The sequence below is a fragment of the Hemiscyllium ocellatum genome, chromosome 21, assembly GCF_020745735.1.
Source record: "Hemiscyllium ocellatum isolate sHemOce1 chromosome 21, sHemOce1.pat.X.cur, whole genome shotgun sequence".
Lineage (NCBI taxonomy): Eukaryota > Metazoa > Chordata > Chondrichthyes > Orectolobiformes > Hemiscylliidae > Hemiscyllium > Hemiscyllium ocellatum.
In genome coordinates this window covers 23,896,516-23,921,044 of record NC_083421.1, presented here as the reverse complement: position 1 = coordinate 23,921,044, position 24,529 = coordinate 23,896,516, and positions in this window count along the sequence as shown.

Genomic DNA, 24,529 nt, shown 5'->3' with positions numbered 1-24,529 from the left:
TCTGGAAAAGGAGCATGCGGTGTCCACCAACACCCTGGAGTTGTTCAGGGAGAGGTGGGTGCCGCAGGGAGTGGAGTGCATTATTTCCCCCTCCAACTCTATTTTGATTTAGTCCCTGCCCTCCCCTTCACTGTTTGATCACACAACATTGCCCTTTGTGAGGGGCACTGCTTGTCACTGGCCACTCGGGTGTTTCCTTTCTTCCTGGTGGTGGAACATAAATAAATAACACACTTGTTGTTTCTCGCTGTGTCCGATACCGCACACGCACACACAAAAGAAGAAAGAGAAAAATAAAGAAAAAAGAAAAGAAAGAAGAAAAAGGCAAAAAAAGAACAGCAAAGTCAGAGGTTGTGTTCAGTCTCAGAGCCGGCACTGAGGGAGCTGGATCAGTGTCAAGGACTCTCCGTGTGTAAATAAAAATCGACTTGGTGATGGGATATCAGCCTTTGTGCAGTTATGGACTCATAGAAGGTTGGAAATATGGGACCCATTCAACCTATATTCCAGAAATCAAGTCAGTGAAAACCCTTTATTCCATGGTCTAATCTATTCAAGTGACAGCACCTGTTTGACCTTATTGATCTTTTGGGTGTATGTTCTCAGGAAGATATTTATCCTTGCATCATTGGAGGGCTTTTTCTCTGGTACATGATCGCTTTCCAATGCAAAGGTCACTTCCTGACTCATTGCTTAGAATGTGGCTGGCTTTTAGCAGAAATTAGCAACGTGGGAGTTTCTGATAATTTCATGGATGGTTTTTCTCATGCATGCTAATGAGATTTCACAAACTGTTTTACATAACTTGCCCATTACCCATGTCCCATGTCTCCATGAGGTCCTGCGCGTCAGATCTACGACCTTCTGCCAGAGGTGGAAATATTCATCACTTCCTCCTCGGATTTCGATCTCCAGCACCTGGTCAAGCCCCACCAGCCAGGAAGTGACATCATAATAGAAGGGGATTCAAAAACCAACGCTTCTCTGGGCACACCTCTCTCCTGTGTGACATTTCCTTGCAAATACAAGTGTACATTGCTAAGTCATACAGTCATAGTCATACAAATCATAAACAGACGCTTCTGTCCAACCAGTCCATGCTGAACATAATCCCAAACTAAACTAGTACCACCTGCCTGCTCCTGGCCCATATCCCTCCAAATCTTTCCTATTCATGTAGTTATCTAAGCCTCCTTCTTGCCATTTAAGAGGGAAGTCACACTGTTTACGTGTCATTATTGTAATTCCATTTTTGAAGCCTGTCTCAGGGGGTTTTTCCCATTCCCCAGTGCTCAGTGCACCTTAACTGCTCCCATTGTTCAAAGTGGGAGTGTCACACACTGAAAATGCTTTAAACAGTTGCAAACATTCACATGTATTCAGCAACAGCAAAGAAAACAAACAAATGCTGCATTTGCTTTTGGAGCAGACAGGGACCATTTGCCTTGTGACAGCCACAAACTTACTGTCAACAAGTCAATTTTACAATCACAGCACTGAGCTCACACCTTCAGGGGCAAATTTAGTCTTGTCTTAGCTTCATGCAGAAGCTGGTGTTTCTCCTGGCCAATGTCCTCACCTGGTCTCTTCTGAAGGCACTTTCCCAGCTCTTCAGAATCCATCACATCCTCTTTTTGTCTGCTGTAGCTTAGCAGAGCAAAGCATGCTGGGATCACATGGCAGACTGTCTGGACTGTACTGCCAAGCCCTCCCTCCCCAGGCTGATCCAAGCATTGGAATCTTATATTCAGCAGGATTATACTCTCTGCTCCCATGGTTTCAGAGAGTAGCCCTTAACTCCCAGCTAAGGATTCTTCAAAGTGGACAGTCAGTTCTGCTATAATGCATGTTTCTTGAACATGGATTGGCTTTAACACGATCTAGACCATTATTTGTAGAATGCGAACTTTCCTTACCTGTATTGGCTAAAACGCGATTCTGGCCCCATTCCGTTAAACGTGCAGCTATTGCACGATTTCCTTATGATGTGAGATCAGACGAGAACAGAACTATCACATTATGTCAGAACCGACCATACTTCCAGCGCATTCTGTAGTTGCTTCATTTTATTTCTGCAATGATCCAGGGGAGTTGTTAATCTTCATTCCCATTGATTTCCCTAGTAACGTTTCTCTAGTGATCATTATTACAATTATTTCATTTCCCCTGATTGTCCCTTGATTACTTAATTTTCTTGAATGTCTTCTACTGTGCAGACCGATGCAAAATATTTATTCTGTTTTTCTGCCATTTCCTGGTTCCTCATTATTATTTCCCCAGCTTCATTCTCTAAGGGGCATATATTCACTTTGGCTGTCCATCTTAATGTTACTTGCAATCTCACCCTTATGGTTTATTTTCTTCCTCTGATTTTTTTGTCATCGTTTGTTGGTTTTTAAAACTTTCCAAACTCTTTGGCTTATGATTAATCTTTGCCGCATTGTATGTCTATTCTTTCGATTTGATGTTATCCTTAACTTTCCTGGTTAATTATAGTTGCCTTACGTCTTCCTAGAAATCCTTCTCTCTCACTAGGATATGTCTTTGCTGTGAGTCTTGACGGTTTTTTTTAAGTGTATGCAATTGTTCCTCAACCAACTTTGCTGATCAACTCCTTTTCCAGTCCACTCTAGTCAGCTCTGCCTCCATTCCTTTGTAATTATCCTGATTTAAGCCTAGCACAATTATTCATGACATGGAGATGCCGGTGTTGGACTGGAGTGTACAAAGTTACAAATCACACAACACCAGGTTATAGTCCAACAGGTTTAATAGGAAGCACTAGCATTCGGAGCGCCGCTCCTTCAACAGGTGATTGTGGAGGGCTCGATCGTAACACAGAATTTATAGCAAAAATTTGCAGTATGATGCATTCTAACAGATGAGAAACTTAACAAGCAATCAAAGTATTTTTCAATGTATAATTTCAGTTACATCACAGTGTAAACTTTTGCTATAAATTCTGTGTCTTACAATTGTGTGCTCCACAACCACCTGATGAAGGAGCTGTGCTCCAAAAGCTAGTGCTTCCAATTAAACCTGTTGGACTATAACCTGGTGTTGTGTGATTTGTAACTTTGTACAAATTATTCATGTGACATTTCCTCTCCTCTCAAACTGACTGCTAAATTATACCATGTTGGGATCACTGTTTCCAAGGGGATCTTTTATTAATTATTAAACCCAACTCTTTACATATCACTGGATCTGCCTGTACTGCACGCAAAACAAAATTTTCACTGTACTCAGGTATATGTGGTAATTATAAATCAAACCAAATCTAATCCAAAATAGCCTGATGCCTGGTTGGATATAAATGAACTGTCAGAATGGAATTATTTGCATTTCTGAAGGATCCCTGCCTGAGCAGAATCTCATCTCAGAAATGTGGAGCTCCCTTCGCTTACAAAGAGATTATAACCTCTTGGGAAGTCTGACCCATTGTCTTTCAGGAGTAGCACTGAGTGCAGGGAACAGAGCACTAGCAAACAGATACAATCAATGTGTTCACAACCATCACCAATGGGGCAGAAAATCAGTTGTAAACGTACATATCACTTCTGAGACTTGAAAGAGGCCACGGCAACTCGTGACAGAATCTAAAGGTCAGTAGATCTTTAGATTGAGAGATCTATAAAAGATAACCCGACTGATTAAAGTCTTCACAAGAGAAGATAAAGAATAACCATCCTCATCCAGTCAGTAATGACTTCTTGGATAAAAACGGCATGATTCTTACTGAAAGAAAGACATTTTGCCAAAGCTTTTCATTTTGTTCTCCTCAGTACAATTCAGAAGAAATGCCAAAGTAAAGGGAATACAACATTTCTATGATAGGAGACGAAAGTGCTAGTTAGTTCACAAGAGAACAGCACAGTCGAGGCATTGCCATGAAGGATAAAGATTTGGCAAATGAACTAATCAGATATTCTGTCTCAGTCTTCAATAGAGTGTAGCATCCTAGAAATAGCTGTAAATCAGGAACTGAAAGGGAGGGAGGAACTCAAGAAAATTATAATTACCAGAGAAGTAGTACTGAGTGAATTGTTGGAACTCTGAGTTGACAAGTCCCCAGGGCCTGATGGATTTCAGTCTAATGTGAAACCTTGCAGAAGTAGCCACTGAGGTAGTTGATGCTTTATTTAAATTTTCCAAAGCTCATTAAATTCAGAGAAAGTTTCTTTAGATTGGAAAATAGCTAGTGTAACTCTTTTATTCAAAAAGAGAGGCAGGCAGAAAGCAGGTCGCTACAGGCCAGTTAGCATCTGTCAGAGGGAAGATATTAGAAACAAGACATTATTACGGGGCACTTTGATAAATTCAAAGTGATCAGGCAGAGCCAACATGGTTTTGTTAAAGGGAAACCAGGTTTAACTTATTTATTGGAGTTCTGAAAAGAAGGGTCATCGAAGGGGAATCAGTGGTTGTATTTCACTTAGATTTCCAGATGGTATTTCATAAGGTGACACATCAAAGTTTCTTGTGGAAAATGGTGGAGGGTGAAATCTTTAATGTCATTGCCATCGGTTCTTCCTTCTGGATTGCTTCACACACCAGTCTATCTCTGACAAGATCATTTACGTGAATTTGTGGAAACCTACTAACTTCTTTAAAATTGCTCTGACCTGGGTGATGCAGTCATTATCACACCAGTTGCATTTATGGGATCTGAATCTATCGGCCATCACCAATGCATTTAGTTTTTAAAAATGGCTCCATAGGAAGCCGATTATTTCTCTCTCAGTTTTACAACTTGGTTTCTTTGGCTGTACTCAATGGGTTAAAAGTTGCCCCTTTCATAATACATGGGAATGTGAGCCAACAAATCTGCTTCAATTTTGTTCACTTGAACAAGATAACGTAATCTGTCCATGTCAAAGTTCCAGCTCTCTATTTTTATCATACAGCATCTGACAGCGCCAACATTTCCCACTATCTTTTTAATAAGAAAGGCCTCAATTTTACCACTGGGTCATCTGAGGCAAGGTATTCTGGGGACTACCTGTTTCTTTCCGAGTCTACATGCCTTTCTCAAAACATTTCCCTCCATATAAGATATTCGTTACTGAGTGTTCTTTCAGGATACAGCTTCTTTTGAACTGTTCACCTCTTCCCCAGGGCAATTTTACTTTTGCTGACAGAGTTGCCTCAGTGTAGAAATGGAGCCTTTTTGATTTCTTTTCTTCCTTTTGTTGAAGTGCCTCTGAGATCCGCAGCAAGGACCATGATTGTTAGTTTATAACAAATCAAGTGGAATGACCTTGTGGATCTCAAAGCCGTTTATTTATCCCCAATGCCAGTTTTCTTCTTTTGTGAAGCTGCCAGAAGGAGCAGGCAGCTGAATTGGTAGGACAGTAGGGGCTTTAGTATGGAGACATTTACAAGCAACAGCATAAATATGGAAATGATTACAGGCAAATGTTTTATTATGGACATGTTAACACACAGCAGCTTTATTATGGAGATGTTTATCATCGAGAGCTGCATTATGGAGATGTTTACAGGCAGGAGCTGCATTATGGAGATTTTTACAGGCAGCAGCTTCATTATGGAGATGTGTACAGGCAGCAGCTTCATTATGGAGATTTTTATAAGTAGGGGCATTATTATGGCGATGTTTAGAGGCAGGAGCTGTATTATGGAGATTTTTTGAGGCAGGAGCATTATTATGGAGATGTTTACTGGCAGATGCATTATTATGGAGATGTTTACAGGCAGCAGCTTAATTATGGAGATGTTTACAGGCAGGAGCATTGTTACAGAGATGTTTACAGGCAGAAATATCATTAGTGAGATATTTACAGGCAGGTGCTGTATTATGTAGATGTTTACAGGCAGCAGCATTATTATGAAGAAGTTTACAAGCAGGAGCATTATTACGGAGACGTTTACAGGCAGGAGCTGTATTATCGAGATGTTTACAGACAGGAGCTGTAATATGAAGATGTTTAAAGGCAGGAACATTATTATGGAGATGTGTACAGGCAAGAGCTGTAATATGGAGATGTTTACAGGCAGAGTTGCGTTATGGAGATGTTTACAGACAGCAGCTTAATTATGTAAATTTTCACAGGCAGGAGCTTTATTGCGGAGATGTGTGCAGGCAGGGGCTGTTGCATGGAAATGTTTACAGACGGGGCATTAGTATGGAGATGTATATTGGCAGGAGAATTATAAGTGAGATATTTACAGGCTGAAGCTGTATTATGTTGATGTTTATGGGCAGGGGCATTATTATGGAGAGGTTTACAGGCAGGAGAATTATTACAGATTAATTACAGGCGGGAGTTTTATTATGGGGATGTTTACAGGCATGGACACTATTATACAGATGTTTACAGGCAGGAGCTTGTATTTTGGACATGTTTACAGGCAGGAAGTGTATTGTGGAGATGTGTACACGCAGGAGCTTTATTATGGAGATGTTTATAGGCAGAGCTGCATTATGGAGATGTTGACAGACAGGAGCTGTATTATAGAGATGTTTATAGGTAGGTGGCATTATTATGGAGATGTTTACAGGCAGGAGCAATGTTATGGAGATGTTTACAGGCAGATGCTGTATTACGGAGATTTTTACAGGCAGGCGCATTATTATGGAGATATTTACAAGCAGAAGCTGTATTATGGAGGTGTTCACAGACAGGAGCTGTATTATTGAGATGTTTCCAGGTAGCAGCTTTATTATGGTGATGTTACAGCCAGGGGCATTTTTATGGAGATGTGTACCGTTAGGAGCATTATTATAGAGATGTTTACAGGCAGGAGCTGTATTATGGAGATGTTTACGGGTAGGGGCATTATTATGGGGATGTTTAGAGGCAGGAGCATTATTACTGTGATTTTTATAGCGAGAGCATTATTATGGAGTTGTTTACAGGCAGGAGCAATATTATGGAGATGTTTACACATAGGACATTATTATGAGATGTTTAGATGCAGGAGCTCTTTTATGGAGATGCTTAGAGACAAGAGCATTAGTATTGAGAAGTTTAAAGGCAGACGTTGCATTATGGAGATGTTTAAAGGCAGCAGCTTTATTATGGAGATGTTTAAAGCCAGCAGTTTAATTACGGTGATTTTCAAGGGCAGGAGCTTTATTGTGGAGATGTTTACAGGCAGGAAAATTATTATGGAGATATTTACGGGCAGGAGCTGTATTATGGAGATGTTTGCGAGCAGGGACATTATTATGCAGATGTTTATCGGCAGGAGCATTATTATGGAGATGTTTACAGGTAGGAGCATTATTACAGAGATATTTAGAGGTAGGAGCATTATTGTGATGATGTTTACAGGCAAAGGCATTATTATGGAGATGTTTATAGGCAGGAGATGTATTGTGCAGATGTTTACAGGCAGCAGCTTTAAAAAGGAGATGTTTACAGGCAGGAGCATTATTACGGAGATGTTTACAGGCAGGAGCTGTATTATGGAGATGTTTAGAGGCAGGAGCCATATCATGCAGAGTTTTACAGCCAGCAGCTTTATTACGGCGATGTTTACAGCCCGGGACATTATTATGGAGATGTTTACCGGTAGGAGCTTTATTATAGTGATGTTTACAGGCAGGAGCTGTATTATGGAGATCTTAACAGGAAGGAGCATTATTATGGAAATTTTTAGAGGCAGGAGCATTATTACGGTGATTCTTACAGTGGGAGCATTTTTATGGAGTTGTTTACAAGCAGGAGCACTGTTATGGGGATGTTTACAGGCAGGAGCTTTATTATGGAGATGTTTACAGGCAAGTGCATAATTATTGAGATTGTTACAGGCAGGAGCTGTATTTTGGAGATGTTTACAGAGAGAAGCAGTATTATGGAGATGTTTACAGGCAGGAGCAATATTATGGAGATGTTTATAGGCAGCAGCTTTAGTAAGGAGATGTTTACAGCGAGGCTGCTTTATTATAGTGATGTTTACAGGCAGGAGCTGTATTATGGAGATGTTTACAGGCAGAGTTGCGTTATGGAGATGTTTACAGGCAGGAGCTATATTATTGAGATATTTACAGGCAGGAGCTGTATTATGGAGATGTTTAGAGGCAGGAGCATTATTACGGAGATGTTTACAGACAGAAGCAGTATTATGGGGATGTTTACAGGCAGCAGCTTTAATATGTAGATGTTTACAGGCAGGGGCATTATTATGGAGATGTTTACATGCAGGAGCTTTATTAAGGAGATGTTTACATGCAGGAGCTGTATTTTGGAGATGTTTACAGGCAGGAGCTGTTGTATGGAAATGTTTACAGGCAGGAGTTGTTTTATGGGGTTGTTTACAGGCAGGAACATTATTATGCAGATGTTTACAGGCAGGAGCCGTGGTATGGAGGTGTTTACAGGCTGGTACATCATTATGGAGATGTTTACAGGCAGGGGCTTTATGTAAGAGATGTTTACAGGCAGGAGCTGTTGTATGGAAATGTTTACAGGCAGGAGTGGTATTATGGAGGTGTTTACAGGCAGGTGCTTTATAATAGAGATGTTTACAGACGGGGCATTATTATGGAGATGTTTACAGGCAGGGGCATTATTATGGAGATGTATACAGACAGGAGCTGTATTATGGTGATGTTTTCAGGTAGGGACATTATTACGGAGATGTTTACAGGTAAGTGCATTATTATTGAGATTGTTACAAGCACGAGCATTATTATGGGGATGTTTACAGGCAGGATCATTATTATGGAGATGTGCACAGGCAGGAGCTTTATTATAGAGATGTTTACAGGCAGGAGCTGTATTATGGAGATGTTTACACGTAGGTGCATTACTATGGAGATGTTTAGAGGCAGGAGCACTAGTATTAAGACGTTTACAGGCAGAAGCTGCATTATGGAGATTTTACAGGCAGCAGCTTTATTATAATGATGTTTACAGACAGAAGCAATATTATGGAGATGTTTACAGACAGAAGCCGCATTATGGAGATGTTTACAGGCAGCAGCTTTATTATGGAGATGTTTACAGGCAGGTGCTTTATTATGGGGATGTTCATGCACCAGAGCTGTATTATGGAGATGTTTACAGGTAGGGACATTATTATGGAGATGTTTAGAGGCAGGAGCTGCATTATGCAGATGTTTCCAGGCAGCAGCTTTATTATGGTGACGTTTACAGCCGGGGCATTATTATGGAGATGTGTACCGCTAGAGCTTTTTTATAGAGATGTTCACAGGCAGGAGCTGTATTGTGGAGATGCTTACAGGTAGGGGCTTAATATGAAGATGTTTAGATGCAGGAGCATTATTAGGGTGATTCTTACAGCGACAGCAATATTATGGAGTCGTTTACAGACAGGAGCAATGTTATGGAGATATTTACTGGCAGGATCATTATTACAGAGATGTTTAGAGGCAAGAGCCTTATTACGGAGTTGCTTACAGGCGGGGGCATTATTATGGCGATGTTTACAGGCAGGAGCTGTGTTATGGAGACGTTTACAGGCAGGAGCAATGTTATGGAGATATTTACAGGCAAGAACATTATTACAGCGATGTTTAGAGGCAGGAGCCTTATAACGAAGTTGTTTACAGGCAGGGACATTATTATGGCGATGTTTACAGGCAGGAGCTGTATTATGGAGATGTTTACAGGCAGGAGCATAATTATGGAGATGTTAACAGGCAGGAGCTGTATTTTGGTGATGTTTACAGGCAGGTGCTGTGTTATGGAGACGTTTACAGGTAAGAGCTGTATTATGGAGATGTTTACCGACAGGAGCATTATTATGGAGATGTGCACAGGCAGGAGCTGTATTATGGAGATGTTTACAGGCAGGAGCCTTATTATGGAGATGTATACAGACAGGGGCATTATTATGGAGATGTATACAGACAGGAGCATTATTATGGAGATATTTACAGATAGGGGCTTATTATGGAGATGTTTAGATGCAGAAGCATTATTAGGGTGATTTTTACAGCGACAGCATTATTATAGAGTTGTTTACAGGCAGGAGCAATGTTATGGAGATACTTACTGGCAGGAGCATTATTACAGAGATGTTTAGAGTCAGGAGCCTTATTACGGAGTTGTTTACAGGCAGGGGCATTATTATGGCGATGTTTACAGGCAGGAGCTGTGTTATGGAGATGTTTACAGGCAGGAGCTGTATTATGGTGATGTTTACAGGAAGGGCAATTATTATGCAGATGTTTACAGGCAGGAGCCTTATTGTGGAGATGTATACAGGCAGGAGCATTATTACGGAGTAGTTTACAAGCAGGGGCATTATTATGGAGATGTATACAGACAGGAGCATTATTATGTATATGTTTACAAGTAGCAGCTGTATTATGGAGATGTTTACAGGCAGGAGCATTATTACGGATTTATTACAGACAGGAGCATTATTATGGAGATGCTTATAGGCAGGAGCTGTATTATGGAGATGTTTACAGGTAGGGGCATTATTATGGAGATGTTTAGAGACAGGAGCTGTATTATGTAGATTTTTCCAGGCAGCAGCTTTTTATGGCGATGTTTACAGCCAGGGGCATTATTATGGAGATGTGTACCGGTAGGAGCTTTGTTACAGAGATGTTTACAGGCAGGAGCTGTATTATGGAGATGTTTACAGGTCAGGGCATTATTATGGAGAAGTTTAGATGCAGGAGCATTATAAGGGTGATTTTTAGAGCAACAGCATTATTATAGAGTTGGTTACAGGTAGGAGCAATGTTATGGAGATATTTACAGGCAGGAGCATTATTACAGAGATGTTTAGAGGCAGGAGCCTTATTACAGAGTTGTTTACAAGCAGGGGCATTATTATGGCGATGTTTACAGGCAGGAGCTGTATTATGGAGATGTTTACAGGCAGGGGAATTATTATAGAGATGTATACAGACAGGGGAATTATTATAGAGATGTATACAGACAGGAGCATTATTATGGTGATGTATACAGGCAGGAGCATTAATACGGTGATTTTTGCAGCGAGAGCATTATTGTGGAGTTGTTTACAAGCAAGAGCAATGTTATGGAGATGTTTACAGGTAGGAGCTGTATTATGGAGATGTTTACATGCGGGAGCTGTATTATGGTGATGTTTACAGGTAGGAGCTGTATTATGGAGATGTTTACATGCGGGAGCTGTATTATGGTGATGTTTACAAGAAGGGGAATTATTATGCAGATGTTTACAGGCAGGAGCCTTATTATGGAGATGTATACAGGCAGGGACATTATTATGGAGATGTTTACAGGCAGGGGCATTATTATGGAGATGTGTACCGGTAGGAGCTTTGTTATAGAGTTGTTTACAGGCAGGAGCTGTATTGTGGTGATGTTTACAGGAAGGGCAATTATTATGCAGATGTTTACAGGCAGGAGCCTTATTATGGAGATGTATACAGGCAGGAGCATTATTACGGAGTTGTTCACAAGCCGGGGCATTATTATGGAGATGTATACAGACAGGAGCATTTTTATGTATATGTTTACAAGTAGCAGCTGTATTATGGAGATGTTTACAGGCAGGAGCATTATTACGGATTTATTACAAACAGGAGCATTATTATGGAGATGTTTACAGGCAGGTGCTTTATTATGGTGATGTATATACGCCGGAGCTATATTGTGGAGATGTTTACAGGTAGGGACATTATTATGGAGATGTTTAGAGGCAGGAGCTGTATTATGTAGATTTTTCTAGGCAGCAGCTTTTTATAGCGATGTTTACAGCCAGGGGCATTATTATGGAGATGTGTACCGGTAGGAGCTTTGTTATAGAGATGTTTACAGGCAGGAGCTGTATTGTGGAGATGTTTACAGGTCAGGGCATTATTATGGAGATGTTTAGATGCAGGAGCATTATTAGGGTGATTTTTACAGCGACAGCATTATTATAGAGTTGTTTACAGGTAGGAGCAATGTTATGGAGATATTTACAGGCAGGAGCATTATTACAGAGATGTTTAGAGGCAGGAGCCTTATTACGGAGTCGTTTACAATCAGGGGCATTATTATGGCGATGTTTACCGGCAGGAGCTGTGTTATGGAGACGTTTACAGGTAGGAGCTGTATTATGGTGATGTTTACAGGCAGGGGAATTATTATAGAGATGTATACAGACAGGAGCATTATTATGGAGATGTTTACAGGCAGGGGCTGTGTTATGGAAACGTTTACAGGTAGGAGCATTATTATGGAGATGTTTACAGGCAGGAGCTGCATTATGGAGATGTTTACAGGCAGGGGCTGTATTATGGAGAAGTTTACAGGCAGGAGAATTATTACGGATTTATTACAGACAGGAGCATTATTATGGAGATGTTTACAGGCAGGAGCTGTATTATGGAGATGTTTACAGGCAGTTGCTTTATTATGGGGATGTATATACGCCGGAGCTTTATTATGGAGATGTTTACAGGTAGGGGCATTATTATGGAGATGTTTACAAGCAGGGCCATTATTATGGCGATGTTTACAGGCAGGAGCTGTGTTATGGAGACGTTTACAGGCAGGGGAATTATTATGGAGATGTATACAGACAGGAGCATTATTATGGAGATGTTTACAGGCAGGGGCATTATTATGGAGATGTTTATAGGCAGGAGCTGTATTATGGAGATGTTTACAGGCAGGAGCTGTATTATGGAGATGTTTACAGGTAAGTGCATTATTATTGAGATTGTTACAAGCACGAGCATTATTATGGGGATGTTTACAGGCAGGATCATTATTTTGGAGATGTGTACAGGCAGGAGCTTTATTATAGAGATGTTTACAGGCAGGAGCTGTATTATGGAGATGTTTACACATAGGTGCATTACTATGGAGATGTTTAGAGGCAGGAGCACTAGTATTAAGACGTTTACAGGCAGAAGCTGCATTATGGAGATTTTACAGGTAGCAGTTTTATTATAGTGATGTTTACAGGCAGGAGCTGCATTACGGAGATGTTGTTAGACAGGGGCAGTATTATGGAGATGTTTACAGGTCGGGGCATTACTATGGAGATGTTTGGAGGTAGAAGGTCTATGATACAGATTTTTACAGGCAGGAGCTTTGTTACGCCGATGTTTACAGCAGGTGCATTATTATGGAGATGTGTATCGGTACGAGCTTTATTATAGAGTTGTTTACATGCAGGAACATCATTATGGAGATGTTTACAGGTAGGGACATTATTATGGAGATGTTTACAGGCAGAGCTGTATTATGGAGATGTTTACAGGCAAGGGCATTATCATGGAGATGTTTACAGACAGAAGCAGTATAATGGAGATGTTTATGGCAGTGTTGTATTATGGTGATGTTGACGGGCAGGAGCATTATTATGGAGATGTTTCCAGGTGGTAGAATTATTATAGAGATATTTACAGCCAGGTGCATTATTATGGAGATGTTTACAGGCAGGAGCATCATTAAAGATATGTTTACAGGCAGCGGCCTAATTACGGAGATGTTTACAGGCAGGAGAATTATTATCTATATGTTTACAAGCAGAAACATTATTACAGATGTATTACAGGCAGGATGTTTATTATGGAGATGTTTAGAGGCAGGAGCATTATTATGGAGATGTTTACAGGCAAGAGCTGTATTATGGTGATGTTTACAGGTATGGGCTTTATTATGGAGTTGTTTACAGGCAGGAGCATTATTACGGAGAAGTTTACAGGCAGGAAATGTATTATGGAGATGTTTACAGGCAGGAGCAGTATTATGGAGATGTGTACAGGCAGCAGCTTTATTCTGGAGATGTTAACAGGCAGGGGCATTATTGTAGAGGTGTATACAGGCAGGAGAATTAGTATACACATGTTTACAGACAGGAGCTGTATTATGGAGATGTTTACAGGCAGGAGCTGTATTATGGAGATGTTTACAGGTAAGTGCATTATTATTGAGATTGTTACAAGCACGAGCATTATTATGGGGATGTTTACAGGCAGGATCATTATTTTGGAGATGTGTACAGGCAGGAGCTTTATTATAGAGATGTTTACAGGCAGGAGCTGTATTATGGAGATGTTTACACGTAGGTGCATTACTATGGAGATGTTTAGAGGCAGGAGCACTAGTATTAAGACGTTTACAGGCAGAAGCTGCATTATGGAGATTTTACAGGCAGCAGCTTTATTATAATGAGGTTTACAGGCAGAAGCAATATTATGGAGATGTTTACAGACAGAAGCCGCATTATGGAGATGTTTACAGGCAGCAGCTTTATTATGGAGATGTTTACAGGCAGGTGCTTTATTATGGGGATGTTTATGCACCTGAGCTGTATTATGGAGATGTTTACCGGTAGGGACATTATTATGGAGATGTTTAGAGGCAGGAGCTGCATTATGCAGATGTTTCCAGGCAGCAGCTTTATTATGGTGACGTTTACAGCCGGGGCATTATTATGGAGATGTGTACCGCTAGAGCTTTTTTATAGAGATGTTCACAGTCAGGAGCTGTATTGTGGAGATGTTTACAGGTAGGGGCTTAATATGAAGATGTTTAGATGCAGGAGCATTATTAGGGTGATTCTTACAGCGACAGCAATATTATGGAGTCGTTTACAGACAGGAGCAATGTTATGGAGATATTTACTGGCAAGAACATTATTACAGAGATGTTTAGAGGCAGGAGCCTTATAACGAAGTTGTTTACAGGCAGGGACATTATTATGGCGATGTTTACAGGCAGGAGCTGTATTATGGAGATGTTTACAGGCAGGAGCTGTATTATGGTGATGTTTACAAGCAGGAGCTGTGTTATGGAGACATTTACAGGTAAGAGCTGTATTATGGAGATGTTTACCGACAGGAGCTGTATTATGGAGATGTGCACAGGCAGGAGCCTTATTATGGAGATGTATACAGACAGGGGCATTATTATGGAGATATTTACAGGTAGGGGCTTATTATGGAGATGTTTAGATGCAGAAGCATTATTAGGGTGATTTTTACAGTGACAGCATTATTATAGAGTTGTTTACAGGCAGGAGCAATGTTATGGAGATACTTACTGGCAGGAGCATTATTACAGAGATGTTTAGAGTCAGGAGCCTTATTACGGAGTTGTTTGCAGGCAGGGGCATTATTATGGCGATGTTTACAGGCAGGAGCTGTATTATGGTGATGTTTACAGGAAGGGGAATTATTATGCAGATGTATACAGGCAGGAGCATTATTACGGAGTAGTTTACAAGCAGGGGCATTATTATGGAGATGTATATAGACAGAAGCATTATTATGTATATGTTTACAAGTAGCAGCTGTATTATGGAGACGTTTACAGGCAGGAGCATTATTACGGATTTATTACAGACAGGAGCATTATTATGGAGATGCTTACAGGCAGGAGCTGTATTATGGAGATGTTTACAGGCAGGTGCTTTATTATGAGGATGTATACACGCCGAAGCTATATTATGGAGATGTTTACAGGTAGGGGCATTATTATGGAGATGTTTAGAGGCAGGAGCTGTATTATGTAGATTTTTCTAGGCAGCAGCTTTTTATGGCAATGTTTACAGCCAGGGGCATTATTATGGAGATGTGTACCGGTAGGAGCTTTGTTATAGAGTTGTTTACAGGCAGGAGCTGTATTGTGGAGATGTTTACAGGTCAGGGCAGTATTATGGAGATGTTTAGATGCAGGAGCATTATTAGGGTGATTTTTATAGCGACAGCATTATTATAGAGTTGTTTACAGGTAGGAGCAATGTTATGGAGATATTTACAGGCAGGAGCATTATTACAGAGATGTTTAGAGGCAGGAGCCTTATTACGGAGTCGTTTACAATCAGGGGCATTACTATGGCGATGTTTACAGGCAGGAGCTGTGTTATGGAGACGTTTACAGGTAGGAGCTGTATTATGGTGATGTTTACAGGCAGGGGAATTATTATGGAGATGTATACAGACAGGAGCTGCATTATGGAGATGTTTACAGGCAGGGGCTGTATTATGGTGATGTTTACAGGAAGGGCAATTATTATGCAGATGTTTACAGGCAGGAGCATTATTACGGAGTTGTTTACAAGCCGGGGCATTATTATGGAGATGTATACAGACAGGAGCATTACTATGTATATGTCTACAAGTAGCAGCTGTATTATGGAGACGTTTACAGGCAGGAGCTGTATTATGGAGATGTTTACAGGCAGGAGCATTATTACGGATTTATTACAGACAGGAGCATTATTATGGAGATGTTTACAGGCAGGTGCTTTATTATGGTGATGTATATACGCCGGAGCTGTATTGTGGAGATGTTTACAGGTAGGGACATTATTATGGAGATGTTTAGAGGCAGGAGCTGTATTATGTAGATTTTTCTAGGCAGCAGCTTTTTATAGCGATGTTTACAGCCAGGGGCATTATTATGGAGATGTGTACCGGTAGGAGCTTTGTTATAGAGATGTTTACAGGCAGGAGCTGTATTGTGGAGATGTTTACAGGTCAGGGCATTATTATGGAGATGTTTAGATGCAGGAGCATTATTAGGGTGATTTTTACAGCGACAGCATTATTATAGAGTTGTTTACAGGTAGGAGCAATGTTATGGAGATATTTACAGGCAGGAGCATTATTACCGAGATGTTTAGAGGCAGAAGCCTTATTACGGAGTTGTTCACAAGCAGAGGCATTATTATGGCGATGTTTACAGGCAGGAGCTGTGTTATGGAGACGTTTACAGGTAGGAGCATTATTATGGAGATGTTTACAGGCAGGAGCTGCATTATGGAGATGTATACAGGCAGGGGCTGTATTATGGAGAAATTTACAGGCAGGAGAATTATTACGGATTTATTACAGACAGGAGCATTATTATGGAGGTGCTTACAGGCAGGAGCTGTATTATGGAGATGTTTACAGGCAGTTGCTTTATTATGGGGATGTATATACGCCGGAGCTTTATTATGGAGATGTTTACAGGTAGGGGCATTATTATGGAGATGTTTAGAAGCAGGAGCCTTATTACGGAGTTGTTTACAAGCAGGGGCATTATTATGGCGATGTTTACAGGCAGGAGTTGTGTTATGGAGACGTTTACAGGCAGGGGAATTATTATGGAGATGTATACAGACAGGAGCTGTATTATGGAGATGTTTACAGGCAGGAGCTGTATTATGGAGATGTTTACAGGTAAGTGCATTATTATTGAGATTGTTACAAGCACGAGCATTATTATGGGGATGTTTACAGGCAGGATCATTATTTTGGAGATGTGTACAGGCAGGAGCTTTATTATAGAGATGTTTACAGGCAGGAGCTGTATTATGGAGATGTTTACACGTAGGTGCATTACTATGGAGATGTTTAGAGGCAGGAGCACTAGTATTAAGACGTTTACAGGCAGAAGCTGCATTATGGAGATTTTACAGGCAGCAGCTTTATTATAGTGATGTTTACAGGCAGGAGCTGTATTACGGACATGTTGTTAGACAGTGGCAGTATTACGGAGATGTTTACAGGTAGGGGCATTATTATGGAGATGTTTACAGGTCGGGGCATTACTATGGAGATGTTTGGAGGTAGAAGGTCTATGATACAGATTTTTACAGGCAGGAGCTTTGTTACGCCGATGTTTACAGCAGGTGCATTATTATGGAGATGTGTATCGGTACGAGCTTTATTATAGAGTTGTTTACATGCAGGAACATCATTATGGAGATGTTTACAGGTAGGGACATTATTATGGAGATGTTTACAGGCAGAGCTGTATTATGGAGATGTTTACAGGCAAGGGCATTATCATGGAGATGTTTACAGACAGAAGCAGTATAATGGAGATGTTTATGGCAGTGTTGTATTATGGTGATGTTGACGGGCAGGAGCATTATTATGGAGATGTTTCCAGGTGGTAGAATTATTATAGAGATATTTACAGCCAGGTGCATTATTATGGAGATGTTTACAGGCAGGAGCATCATTAAAGATATGTTTACAGGCAGCGGCCTAATTACGGAGATGTTTACAGGCAGGAGAATTATTATCTATATGTTTACAAGCAGAAACATTATTACAGATGTATTACAGGCAGGATGTTTATTATGGAGATGTTTAGAGGCAGGAGCATTATTATGGAGATGTTTACAGGCAAGAGCTGTATTATGGTGGTGTTTACAGGTATGGGCTTTATTATGGAGTTGTTTACAGGCAGGAGCATTATTACGGAGAAGTTTACAGGCAGGAAATGTATTATGGAGATGTTTACAGGCAGGAGCAGTATTATGGAGATGTGTACAGGCAGCAGCTTTATTCTGGAGATGTTAACAGGCAGGGGCATTATTGTAGAGGTGTATACAGGCAGGAGAATTAGTATACACATGTTTACAGACAGGAGCTGTATTATGGAGATGTTTACAGGCAGGAGCTGTATTATGGAGATGTTTACAGGTAAGTGCATTATTATTGAGATTGTTACAAGCACGAGCATTATTATGGGGATGTTTACAGGCAGGATCATTATTTTGGAGATGTGTACAGGCAGGAGCTTTATTATAGAGATGTTTACAGGCAGGAGCTGTATTATGGAGATGTTTACACGTAGGTGCATTACTATGGAGATGTTTAGAGGCAGGAGCACTAGTATTAAGACGTTTACAGGCAGAAGCTGCATTATGGAGATTTTACAGGCAGCAGCTTTATTATAATGAGGTTTACAGGCAGAAGCAATATTATGGAGATGTTTACAGACAGAAGCCGCATTATGGAGATGTTTACAGGCAGCAGCTTTATTATGGAGATGTTTACAGGCAGGTGCTTTATTATGGGGATGTTTATGCACCTGAGCTGTATTATGGAGATGTTTACCGGTAGGGACATTATTATGGAGATGTTTAGAGGCAGGAGCTGCATTATGCAGATGTTTCCAGGCAGCAGCTTTATTATGGTGACGTTTACAGCCGGGGCATTATTATGGAGATGTGTACCGCTAGAGCTTTTTTATAGAGATGTTCACAGTCAGGAGCTGTATTGTGGAGATGTTTACAGGTAGGGGCTTAATATGAAGATGTTTAGATGCAGGAGCATTATTAGGGTGATTCTTACAGCGACAGCAATATTATGGAGTCGTTTACAGACAGGAGCAATGTTATGGAGATATTTACTGGCAAGAACATTATTACAGAGATGTTTAGAGGCAGGAGCCTTATAACGAAGTTGTTTACAGGCAGGGACATTATTATGGCGATGTTTACAGGCAGGAGCTGTATTATGGAGATGTTTACCGACAGGAGCTGTATTATGGAGATGTGCACAGGCAGGAGCCTTATTATGGAGATGTATACAGACAGGGGCATTATTATGGAGATATTTACAGGTAGGGGCTTATTATGGAGATGTTTAGATGCAGAAGCATTATTAGGGTGATTTTTACAGCGACAGCATTATTATAGAGTTGTTTACAGGCAGGAGCAATGTTATGGAGATACTTACTGGCAGGAGCATTATTACAGAGATGTTTAGAGTCAGGAGCCTTATTACGGAGTTGTTTACAGGCAGGGGCATTATTATGGCGATGTTTACAGGCAGGAGCTGTATTATGGTGATGTTTACAGGAAGGGGAATTATTATGCAGATGTATACAGGCAGGAGCATTATTACGGAGTAGTTTACAAGCAGGGGCATTATTATGGAGATGTATATAGACAGAAGCATTATTATGTATATGTTTACAAGTAGCAGCTGTATTATGGAGACGTTTACAGGCAGGAGCATTATTACGGATTTATTACAGACAGGAGCATTATTATGGAGATGCTTACAGGCAGGAGCTGTATTATGGAGATGTTTACAGGCAGGTGCTTTATTATGAGGATGTATACACGCCGAAGCTATATTATGGAGATGTTTACAGGTAGGGGCATTATTATGGAGATGTTTAGAGGCAGGAGCTGTATTATGTAGATTTTTCTAGGCAGCAGCTTTTTATGGCAATGTTTACAGCCAGGGGCATTATTATGGAGATGTGTACCGGTAGGAGCTTTGTTATAGAGTTGTTTACAGGCAGGAGCTGTATTGTGGAGATGTTTACAGGTCAGGGCAGTATTATGGAGATGTTTAGATGCAGGAGCATTATTAGGGTGATTTTTATAGCGACAGCATTATTATAGAGTTGTTTACAGGTAGGAGCAATGTTATGGAGATATTTACAGGCAGGAGCATTATTACAGAGATGTTTAGAGGCAGGAGCCTTATTACGGAGTCGTTTACAATCAGGGGCATTACTATGGCGATGTTTACAGGCAGGAGCTGTGTTATGGAGACGTTTACAGGTAGGAGCTGTATTATGGTGATGTTTACAGGCAGGGGAATTATTATGGAGATGTATACAGACAGGAGCTGCATTATGGAGATGTTTACAGGCAGGGGCTGTATTATGGTGATGTTTACGGGAAGGGCAATTATTATGCAGATGTTTACAGGCAGGAGCATTATTACGGAGTTGTTTACAAGCCGGGGCATTATTATGGAGATGTATACAGACAGGAGCATTACTATGTATATGTCTACAAGTAGCAGCTGTATTATGGAGACGTTTACAGGCAGGAGCTGTATTATGGAGATGTTTACAGGCAGGAGCATTATTACGGATTTATTACAGACAGGAGCATTATTATGGAGATGTTTACAGGCAGGTGCTTTATTATGGTGATGTATATACGCCGGAGCTGTATTGTGGAGATGTTTACAGGTAGGGGCATTATTATGGAGATGTTTAGAGGCAGGAGCTGTATTATGTAGATTTTTCTAGGCAGCAGCTTTTTATAGCGATGTTTACAGCCAGGGGCATTATTATGGAGATGTGTACCGGTAGGAGCTTTGTTATAGAGATGTTTACAGGCAGGAGCTGTATTGTGGAGATGTTTACAGGTCAGGGCATTATTATGGAGATGTTTAGATGCAGGAGCATTATTAGGGTGATTTTTACAGCGACAGCATTATTATAGAGTTGTTTACAGGTAGGAGCAATGTTATGGAGATATTTACAGGCAGGAGCATTATTACCGAGATGTTTAGAGGCAGAAGCCTTATTACGGAGTTGTTCACAAGCAGAGGCATTATTATGGCGATGTTTACAGGCAGGAGCTGTGTTATGGAGACGTTTACAGGTAGGAGCATTATTATGGAGATGTTTACAGGCAGGAGCTGCATTATGGAGATGTATACAGGCAGGGGCTGTATTATGGAGAAATTTACAGGCAGGAGAATTATTACGGATTTATTACAGACAGGAGCATTATTATGGAGGTGCTTACAGGCAGGAGCTGTATTATGGAGATGTTTACAGGCAGTTGCTTTATTATGGGGATGTATATACGCCGGAGCTTTATTATGGAGATGTTTACAGGTAGGGGCATTATTATGGAGATGTTTAGAAGCAGGAGCCTTATTACGGAGTTGTTTACAAGCAGGGGCATTATTATGGCGATGTTTACAGGCAGGAGTTGTGTTATGGAGACGTTTACAGGCAGGGGAATTATTATGGAGATGTATACAGACAGGAGCTGTATTATGGAGATGTTTACAGGCAGGAGCTGTATTATGGAGATGTTTACAGGTAAGTGCATTATTATTGAGATTGTTACAAGCACGAGCATTATTATGGGGATGTTTACAGGCAGGATCATTATTTTGGAGATGTGTACAGGCAGGAGCTTTATTATAGAGATGTTTACAGGCAGGAGCTGTATTATGGAGATGTTTACACGTAGGTGCATTACTATGGAGATGTTTAGAGGCAGGAGCACTAGTATTAAGACGTTTACAGGCAGAAGCTGCATTATGGAGATTTTACAGGCAGCAGCTTTATTATAGTGATGTTTACAGGCAGGAGCTGTATTACGGACATGTTGTTAGACAGTGGCAGTATTACGGAGATGTTTACAGGTAGGGGCATTATTATGGAGATGTTTACAGGTCGGGGCATTACTATGGAGATGTTTGGAGGTAGAAGGTCTATGATACAGATTTTTACAGGCAGGAGCTTTGTTACGCCGATGTTTACAGCAGGTGCATTATTATGGAGATGTGTATCGGTACGAGCTTTATTATAGAGTTGTTTACATGCAGGAGCATCATTATGGAGATGTTTACAGGTAGGGACATTATTATGGAGATGTTTACAGGCAGAGCTGTATTATGGAGATGTTTACAGGCAAGGGCATTATCATGGAGATGTTTACAGACAGAAGCAGTATAATGGAGATGTTTATGGCAGTGTTGTATTATGGTGATGTTGACGGGCAGGAGCATTATTATGGAGATGTTTCCAGGTGGTAGAATTATTATAGAGATATTTACAGCCAGGTGCATTATTATGGAGATGTTTACAGGCAGGAGCATCATTAAAGATATGTTTACAGGCAGCGGCCTAATTACGGAGATGTTTACAGGCAGGAGAATTATTATCTATATGTTTACAAGCAGAAACATTATTACAGATGTATTACAGGCAGGATGTTTATTATGGAGATGTTTAGAGGCAGGAGCATTATTATGGAGATGTTTACAGGCAAGAGCTGTATTATGGTGGTGTTTACAGGTATGGGCTTTATTATGGAGTTGTTTACAGGCAGGAGCATTATTACGGAGAAGTTTACAGGCAGGAAATGTATTATGGAGATGTTTACAGGCAGGAGCAGTATTATGGAGATGTGTACAGGCAGCAGCTTTATTCTGGAGATGTTAACAGGCAGGGGCATTATTGTAGAGGTGTATACAGGCAGGAGAATTAGTATACACATGTTTACAGACAGGAGCTGTATTATGGAAGTGTTTACAGGCAGAAGCATCATAATGGAGATGTTTACAGGCAGGAGAATTATTACGGTTTTATTACAGACAGGAGCATTATTATGGAGATGCTTACAGGCAGGAGCTGTATTATGGAGATGTTTACAGGCAGGTGCTTTATTATGGGGATGTATATACGCTGGAGCTATATTATGGAGATGTTTACAGGTAGGGGCATTATTATGGAGATGTTTACGGTCAGGGGCATTATTACGAAAATGTTTACAGGCAGGGGCATTATTACGGAGATGTGTACAGGCACTGGCATTATCACCTCTTTATTTCTACCTTTGCTTCTGGAGACATGGCTCACCTTCTCTCATCCTAGTATAAATACCTACCTATTTCTCCCTTTTTGTAGCTTTGACAAAGGGTCAGTTAGACTCGAAACGCCAGCTCTTTTCTCTCCTTACAGCTGCTGCCAGATCGTCTGAGATTTCCCAGCATTTTCTCCTTTGGCTTCAGATTCCAGCATCTGCAATAATTTGCTTTTATTTTGTACAGGCAGGAGCATTACTATGGAGATGTTTACAGGCAAGGGGCATTACTATAGAGATGTTTACAGGCAAGGGGCATTACTATAGAGATGTTTACAGGCAGGAACATTACAATGGAGATGTTTACAGGCAGGAACATTACTATGGAAATGTTTACGGGCAGGAGTTTTATTATGGAGATGTTTAAGGGCAGGGGCTGTATTATGGAGATATTTACAGACAGGGGCATTATTATGGAGATGGTTACAGGAAGGAGCTGTTGTATGGAGATGTTGACAGGCAGCAGCTGTATTATGGAGATTTGAACAGGCAGGTGCATTATGTAGATGTTTACAGGCAGGAACATTATTATGCAGGTGTTTACACGCAGGAGCATTATTATGGAAATGTTCATAGGCTGCAGCGTTATTATAGAGATGTTTACAGGGAGGAGCTGTATTATGGAGATGTTTACAGGCAGGAGCATTGTTACGGATTTATTACAGGCAGGAGTTTTATTGTAAAGATGTTTACAGGCAGGAGCATCTTAACAGTGATATTTACGGGAAGGAGCTTTATGTCGGAGATTTTTACAGGAAGGAGCATTATTATGGAGATGTGTACAGGCAGGAGCTGTATTCTGGAGATTTTTAGAGGCAAGAGCTGTATTATGGAGATGTTTACAGACAGGAGCATTACTATTGAGAAGTTTACAGGCAGAAGCTCCATTATGGAGATGTTTACAGGCAGCAGCTTTATTACGGAGATGTTTACAGACAGGAGCTTTATTATGGAGACGTTTACAGGCAGAGGAATTATTATGGGGATGTTTACAGGCAGGAGCGGTATTCTGAAGATGTTTACAGGCAGCAGCTTTTTAATGGAGATGTTTACAGGCAGGAGCTGCATTATGAAGATGTTTACAGGCAGCAGCTTTATTAGGAGATGTTTACAGGCGGGGGAATTATAATGTAAATGTTTACGGGCAGGAACATTTTTATGGAGATTGTTACAAGCAGCAGCATTATTATGCAGATGTTTACAGGCAGGAGCTGTGTTATGGAGATGTTTACAGGCAGGGGCATTATTACGGAGATGTGTACAGGCACTGGCATTATCACCTCTTTATTTCTACCTTTGTTTCTGGAGTCATGACTCACCTTCTCGCATCCTAATTTAAATACCTACAAAATTCTCCCTCTCTGTAGCTTTGACAAAGGGTCAGTTAGACTCGAAACGCCAGCTCTTTTCTCTCCTTACAGATGCTGCCAGATCCTATGAGATTTCCCAGCATTTT